The 7,224-nt window shown below is 40.3% G+C and overlaps 1 non-coding gene across 1 annotated transcript; it reads right to left on the reverse strand.

The window, feature by feature from the left end:
- Positions 1–6,750: 6,750 nt before the first annotated feature.
- On the reverse strand, positions 6,751–6,856 carry LOC128285848 (small nucleolar RNA R71). The gene has a single exon (XR_008276396.1). It is a non-coding gene; the product is annotated as a small nucleolar RNA R71 (small nucleolar RNA).
- Positions 6,857–7,224: the final 368 nt, after the last annotated feature.

Consider the following 7,224-nt stretch of genomic DNA (forward strand, 5'->3'; position numbering starts at 1 on the left):
CAAGTTCTTTTTGTAATCCGAGGTAAGTTGTATGTAAATAATACAACTACACTGTTAATACTTGTATTCATATTGTCATTGAATTGATATTGTACGAGTTGATAAGTTATAAGTTGAGAATGCCTTGTAATATTTGAGATAGTAGAAATATCCCATTGAAACCTTAGGATATGAACTGGATATTCGTAACAAGACATTGGGTGATTTGTGCGCTAGTGTAAGACATGTCTAGGACATGCATCAGCCATATTATGAGAGCTAGTGTAAGATCATGTCTGGGACATGGCATCGGCATCCAGACTAAGGCTAGTGTAAGACATGTTTGGGACATGCATCAGCCATATTATGAGAGCTAGTGTAAGACCATGTCTAGGACATGGCATCAGCACAGAGATGAGTGCCAGAGTAAGACATGTCTGGGACATGCATCGGCCTTGGCAGAGATAGCTAGTGTAAGACGTGTTTGGGACACGCATCGGCTAAGAGTTGTGCTAGTGTAAAACATGTCTGGGACATGTATCAGTACGCATATATGAGAGCCAGTGTAAGATCATGTCTGGGACATGGCATCGACAATTTATCCCGTGTTGAAGGTTCATAGAATATCCAGTAGTATTCCAAATAGTTCAATGGTGAAAGTTATACTTCAATTTTGATAAAGAAAGGATGAGTGTTACAGGTACCTATATGATAAGCATGAGTAACGAGCTTAATTTAGAAAATAAGACTCGAGCAGATGATAATGAGTAAGTTAAGTTATGTTTACCTTTAAGCTATAAGCATAATGGTAATTGGTGAGATTGTTGTTGTATATTTATTTATGTGCAACTTACTAAGCTTTATGCTTACTCTTTTTCCTTTCCCTCTTCTTTCAGTATCGCTAAGCTAGCTTAAGGATCCCATAAAGTTAGAGATATCGATCACACTATCAGCCGTAGCACTCGGTATAGTTTGATTTATATTTTTGAAGGTAGCATGTATAGGGCTAGACTAGGATGTTGTATTGAGAGAATTATTCATGTATTTTTGGCTTAAGTTAAAGGCCCTTCACTTTGTATCAAGCCTGGAATAATGGCTATTATTCATTTTGATGAATGCATATAATGTTCTTTCTATGGATGAATTGGTGTCCATTGTGATGAAATTTGTATATTGACATGATCTTGTGTAGGTTGTGCAAAATGGGTGACAAAATGGCTTGGGAAATAGCCTAGTTTTTCCACACGGGTAAGACACACGCCAGTGTGTCAAGGCCGTGTATGACACACGGCTTACGCCCATCAGTGTGTGTTACGGTCGTGCGTCCCCTGCAGTTAAAACCTTAAAGTCATTTTAGTACACGGGCAGGCCACACGGGTGTGTGCCTAGGTCGTGTCATAAAGTCAATATGCATGCTAGTAGTATACGGAGAAGAGACACGGCCATGTGTCTTGACTGTGAGAAGGACACGGTTATAGGACACGGGCGTGTTCTTGGGTAGTGTGGTTTTGACAGAATGCCCAGGTTTTCAGACACGGGTTCGGGACATGGGCATGTCCCTAGTACACGGTCGTGTGTTCTATAACCACACGGGCGTGTGGAGCCTTGATGCATGAAATTTTCTAAGTTTTTCATGAGTTCTTAGTTGGGTTTCGAAACGCCCCGGATACATGTTTTGGGCCTTGTAAGCCCGTATATGATACTGATTGCTTGTGAAAAGAGAAGTTTTTAAATTGTTTGAGATTTCACGGCCCAGTTTTATATAGTTGGTTGAATTTAAGTCAGGTAGCACCACGAACCCTATCTTAGTGTTGGATACGGGCGAGGGGTGTTACATTTGGTGGTATCAAAGCATGGTTTGGTCGATTCTAGGACTAAACTAGCTAGAGTACGAGTCTAGCTATACATGTCACATATATGTATATTGATAGTGTGACGATTCCTGAGGATTATAAATTGTGGTTTTCTTACATAATAAATGGATCCTGATAGAACCACGGCAGATGAAGTGGAAAGTAATGCGCCGACTCTCGCAGAAGGGACCACGCCGGTAGAGACTGAGCCTGTAAGTATGGGCCAAGGTGGAGAGGCTAGGGAAGCCTATCTCTGAATGATGGATGCTTGGTATATGGAGTTCATTCGTGCGAAACCGAACACTCCACCTCCCCCACCTCCCTCGATTCCTCAGTTTGCCCCGATGGCTCCGTAAGGTGCAGACGTTTTCAGACGAGAAAAGCCACCGGTAGATAAGATCAGGAAGCAAGGAGCTGAGAAATTTCGGGCTAATGTAGATGATGACCTGGAGAGAGCAGAGTTTTGGCTAGAAAATACCATGAGAGTATTCGATGAACAGTCATGCACGCCTGAAGAGTGTGCTGTGTCACTTCTACGAGACTCGGCTTATCAGTGGTACCGAGAGAAAGAGTAACTTAGGAATTCTTCCAAGGAGAGTTCTGAAAAAGTACATTAGCTAGAGGTTCATGAACCAGAAAAGGAAAGAATTTCTAGAGTTGAAGCAAGGTAATAAGACTGTGATTGAATATGAGCGTGAGTTTGTGAAGCTCAGTAAATATGCGCGAGAATGCATATCCACTAAAGCTATTATGTGTAAGAGGTTTGAGGATGGCCTCAATGAAGATATTCGAGTGTTTGTGGGCATCCTAGAGTTAAGAGAATTTGTGGTGCTTATTGAGAGAGCATGTAAAGCAGAAGAGCTGGTGAAGGAGAGGAGGAAGGCAGCCATCGAGTTACGAGATTTGAAGAGAAGACAGATGGGGAAGACGTAACTGTCCTCCTCCAAGAGGACTAAAGAAATTAATACCCAATCGAACACTTCAGTGGGATTTTCGCAGAGGAATAAGAATTAGCAGAACATGGCATCTAAAGCCCAAACTACTTCAGTTGCAAGTGTCAGTAGTGCTCGGCCAAATAGGTCAGAGTGTTCGCAATGTGGAAGACGTCACTTGGGCAAATGCCGGGTGAACGAGAGGGGCTGTTTCAAGTATGGGTCACTTGACCACTTTATTCTCAAATGTCCTGAGATGGACGATAGAGAGAGAAATAAAAGGTGAAAGCAAGTAGTGCTCCCTTGAGGGGTAGGCCTCAAAGGAACCCCGGGAGTGGGAATAGTAGTAGAGGTGTACTAAGAGAGGCCGCGATAAGGTTTGAAAGCAAGGCACCAGCGAGGACCTATGCTATACGAGCCCGAGAAGAGGCAGAGTCTCCAGACGTTATCACTGGTACCTTTTATATTCACGATATGACTGTTGTTGCTTTAATTGACCCGAGATCTTCCCAATCTTACATATGTATGAAATTAATACCTCGTATAAACATGCTAGTAGAGTCCACTAAGTTTGTAATAAAAGTGTCTAACCCGTTAGGCAAGCATGTATTAGTGGACCAAGTATGTAGAAATTGTCCTTTGATGATCAGAGGCCACTGTTTTCCGACCAACTTGATGTTATTGCCGTTTAATGAATTTGATGTAATTCTTGGGATGGATTGGTTAACCTCCCATGGCGTTGTAGTAGACTGTGGGAGAAAAGTAATTCAGTTAAGATGTGAGGATGGAAATGTTCTTCGAGTTGGGCCAGATAAGTCAGATAACTTATTTGTGGTAATATCATCTGAAAGATATTTGAGAAAAGGTTATGAGATTTATCTAGCTTTTGTGCTGAATACCCAAGTGTCCGAGTCGAATATTGAGTCAGTACCAGTAGTTTGTGAGTTTATAGACTTCTTTCCGGAGGAGTTACCAGGGTTACCCCTAGAGAGAGAGGTCGAGTTTGGTATCGAGTTAGCTCCTGGCACGACACCAATCTCGATTGCACCTTATAAAATGACCCCCACTGAGTTAAAGGAGTTGAAGGTACAGTTGCAAGAATTAACAGATAAAGGTTTTGCTAGAGGGAGTTACTCACCATGGGGTACTCTAGTGCTTTTTGTGAAAAAGAAGGACGGGTCGATGAGGTTATGTATCGACTATAGACAACTTAACAAAGTAATGGTAAAGAACAAATATCTCTTGCCAAGGGTTGATGATCTCTTCGATCAACTGAGAGGAGCCACTGTATTTTCTAAAATAGATTTGAGGTCGGGTTACTACCAGCTAAGAGTCAAGGAACAAGATGTACCGAAGACTGCTTTTTGGATGAGATATGGGCATTACAAGTTTCTTGTTATGCCTTTTGGATTGACAAATGCCCCAGCGATATTTATGGACATGATAAATCACATCTTCCGACCGTATTTGGAGAGGTTCGTCGTCGTTTTTATTGATGACATCTTGGTTTATTCGCGAAACGAGAATGAGCACGCGGAATATTTGAAAACTGTGTTGCAGATCTTGAGGGATAAGCAAATTTATGCCAAGTTTAGTAAGAGCGAGTTTTGGCTCAAAGAGGTAGGGTTTCTAGGACATATAGTGTCAGGTGATGGAATCCGAGTTGATCCAAAGAAGATCTCCACCATTGTGGAGTGGAAACCACCGAGGAATGTGACAGAGGTTCGCAGTTTTCTGGGGCTAGCGGGATACTATAGACGATTTGTAAATGGATTCTCCATGATAGCTACATCGATAACAAGGCTACTGCAGAAAGATGTCAAGTTTGAATGGACAGAAGAGTGCCAGCAGAGCTTCGAGAAATTAAAGGCTTTGTTGACCAAAGCCCCAATTTTGGTGAAACCTGAGTCGGGCAAGGAATTTGTAGTTTTTAGTGACGCCGGATAAACTGTAATTTATACATATTTTTACCTCATGTTTAACACATTTTATGGATGATTTTTCCGTAGAATTAGTGAATTCGATGCTCCTAATGCCATAATTTCATGATTTATACTTAGGTGAGCATAGGAGAGCGAAAAGAATGAGAAACGGGCCAAAAACGGAGAAAATGGGCCAAAGTACAAATTCAACATGGCCTGGACCTCCTCACATGGGTGGACCACATGGCTGTGCCTATTTAACAGACTCGAGCACGGCCTGAAGTAATTGCACAGGGCGTGTCACACGGGCGTGTCCCTGCCGAGCCCAAGTTGAGTCCAATTCGGAAAAGGCTAATTTTGAGGGCTCTTAGGCATTCCAAAGCCTATAAATACACCCTAGAGGAGGAAGAAAGGAGGACACACAGAATAGGGAGTAAGGAATTACTCCAAGGAAGCCGACTGATTCATCTCAAAAGCTGGATTCATCATCAAAACTGAAGATCTCTCCTCAATTCCCCTTCAGGTGTTTTGGGTTTTCTTTATGTTTTGTATTCTTTATTATTCTGAGATGTTTTTTTATTTAGTTATGAATTAAAACCCTTAAATACCTAAGGGGAATGAAACCTAAGACGAATCTTGTTATTATTTTCTGAATTGTATGATAAATTTTTAACTTGTTCTTAATTATGTGTTCCTAATTCTTGTTTTGATATCTCAGGATACTGATTCAAGATAAGCTCTTATTCAGAGGAGGAATAAACCCTGTCTAAGAGTACATTTGTCATAATTAAGTGGAGTTGATTGCGCGCCTAGACATAGGGTGACAAGATTTTGCCGGATTAAGGTGAAACCTAATAAGGGGATCCATAGATCGAGTTAATGCAACCCTAGGGTGTTAATTAGAGAAAGATCTCAATTATTCAATCTAGGGATTAGATGTTATTAGTCTTGAACAAGGATAATAACATAACTTAGGGATATCTATGGAACAAGTTAAATGAATAAATCGTCCGATTCGGAGCCAGAATAACAAGTGCAGTCTAAGTGGATTTTTCCTTAGGTATTGTCTTAATTCAATTGATTTTCCCAAAAGCAATTCCCCAATTCTATTTTCTGTGAGTTCTTAGTTTAGATAATTAGTTAGTTAAAACAAAACCCCATTATTCTTAGGCTAGATAATAAAAATACAGTCATTACTAGTACTTTTAGTTCCTTTGGGTTCGGCAATTCAGTCTTGCTAAAACTATACTATTGTTCGATAGGTACACTTGCCAACGTCACGATAATAGTTAGTTTCAAGAACGATTAATAATAAATATTTAAAACCTATCACGAAATCATGCGATCAAGTTCTTAGCACCGTTGCCGGGGAACTAAGATATTAGAAACGCTTAATTTTTATTACTTTAGCCATTTATTTTTCTTGCAATTTAATTTAATTTTTATTTTATTAATTCACTTTTTCTTTCTCTTGGCAGGTTTTTATAGTTTATGACTAGAATAAACCCGTCAGGACCACTACTTTTTGACGAAGAAATCGATCGCACAGTTTGCAGAAACCAAAGAGAAATAAGGCAAAGCTTAAGGTACACAGAGAATGGGCAAGAGGATGATATTCAACCCCCAACCGAAGAGATGGCTGAAAACCAAGACAATCAGCTACCTCATGTAATTGCGGTTAATCAAAATCCTGCTCCACGCACTACGTATGATTATGCTAAACCTTCTTTAACAGTAACTGAGTCAAGCATAGTTAGACCTGTTGTAGCTGCAAATACTTTTGAACTGAAACCTAACACTATTCAAATGATACAGCAATTTGTTTAGTTTTATGGTTTGCAGGATGAAGATCCCAATGCTCACTTAGCAAACTTTTTGGAACTATACGATACATTTAAAATCAATGGTGTTTCTGATGATGTCATACGTCTTCGGTTTTTTCCCTTTTCATTGAGGAACAAAGCTAAACAGTGGTTGAACTCGTTACCACGAAGGTCAATTACTACTTGGGAACAAATGACTGAAAATTTTTTACTAAAATATTTTCCGCTGGTTAAAACGGCTAAATTACGTAACGATATCTCTTCTTTTGTGTAGATGGATTTAAAAACACTTTAGATGCATGGGAGAGATACAAAGACCTTTTGAAAAGGTGCCCTCACTATGGGTTATCGCTTTGGCTTCAGGTTTAAACATTCCATAATGGCCTGAATCCTTCAACTCGGTAAATGGTTGATGCAGCTGCTGGCGGAACCGTCAATAATAAAACACCTGAAGATGCTTATGAGTTCATAGAGGAGATGTCACTGAATAACTATCAGTGGCAAGTCATGAGGACAAAGGCAACGAAAATAGCCGGTGTTTATAACATCGATTCGGTCACCATGCTCTCTAATCAGGTAGAACTCTTGAATAAGAAAATTAATGGTTTTCTTAGTTCTTCACAGGTTCACCCAGTAATGCAATGTGAAGCAAGTGGAGGTGGAACAAGCCATTCGGAATACCAACTTTATGGCCACAACATGGATAACGAACAAT

This window comes from Gossypium arboreum, chromosome 12, assembly GCF_025698485.1.
Source record: "Gossypium arboreum isolate Shixiya-1 chromosome 12, ASM2569848v2, whole genome shotgun sequence".
Taxonomy (NCBI): domain Eukaryota; kingdom Viridiplantae; phylum Streptophyta; class Magnoliopsida; order Malvales; family Malvaceae; genus Gossypium; species Gossypium arboreum.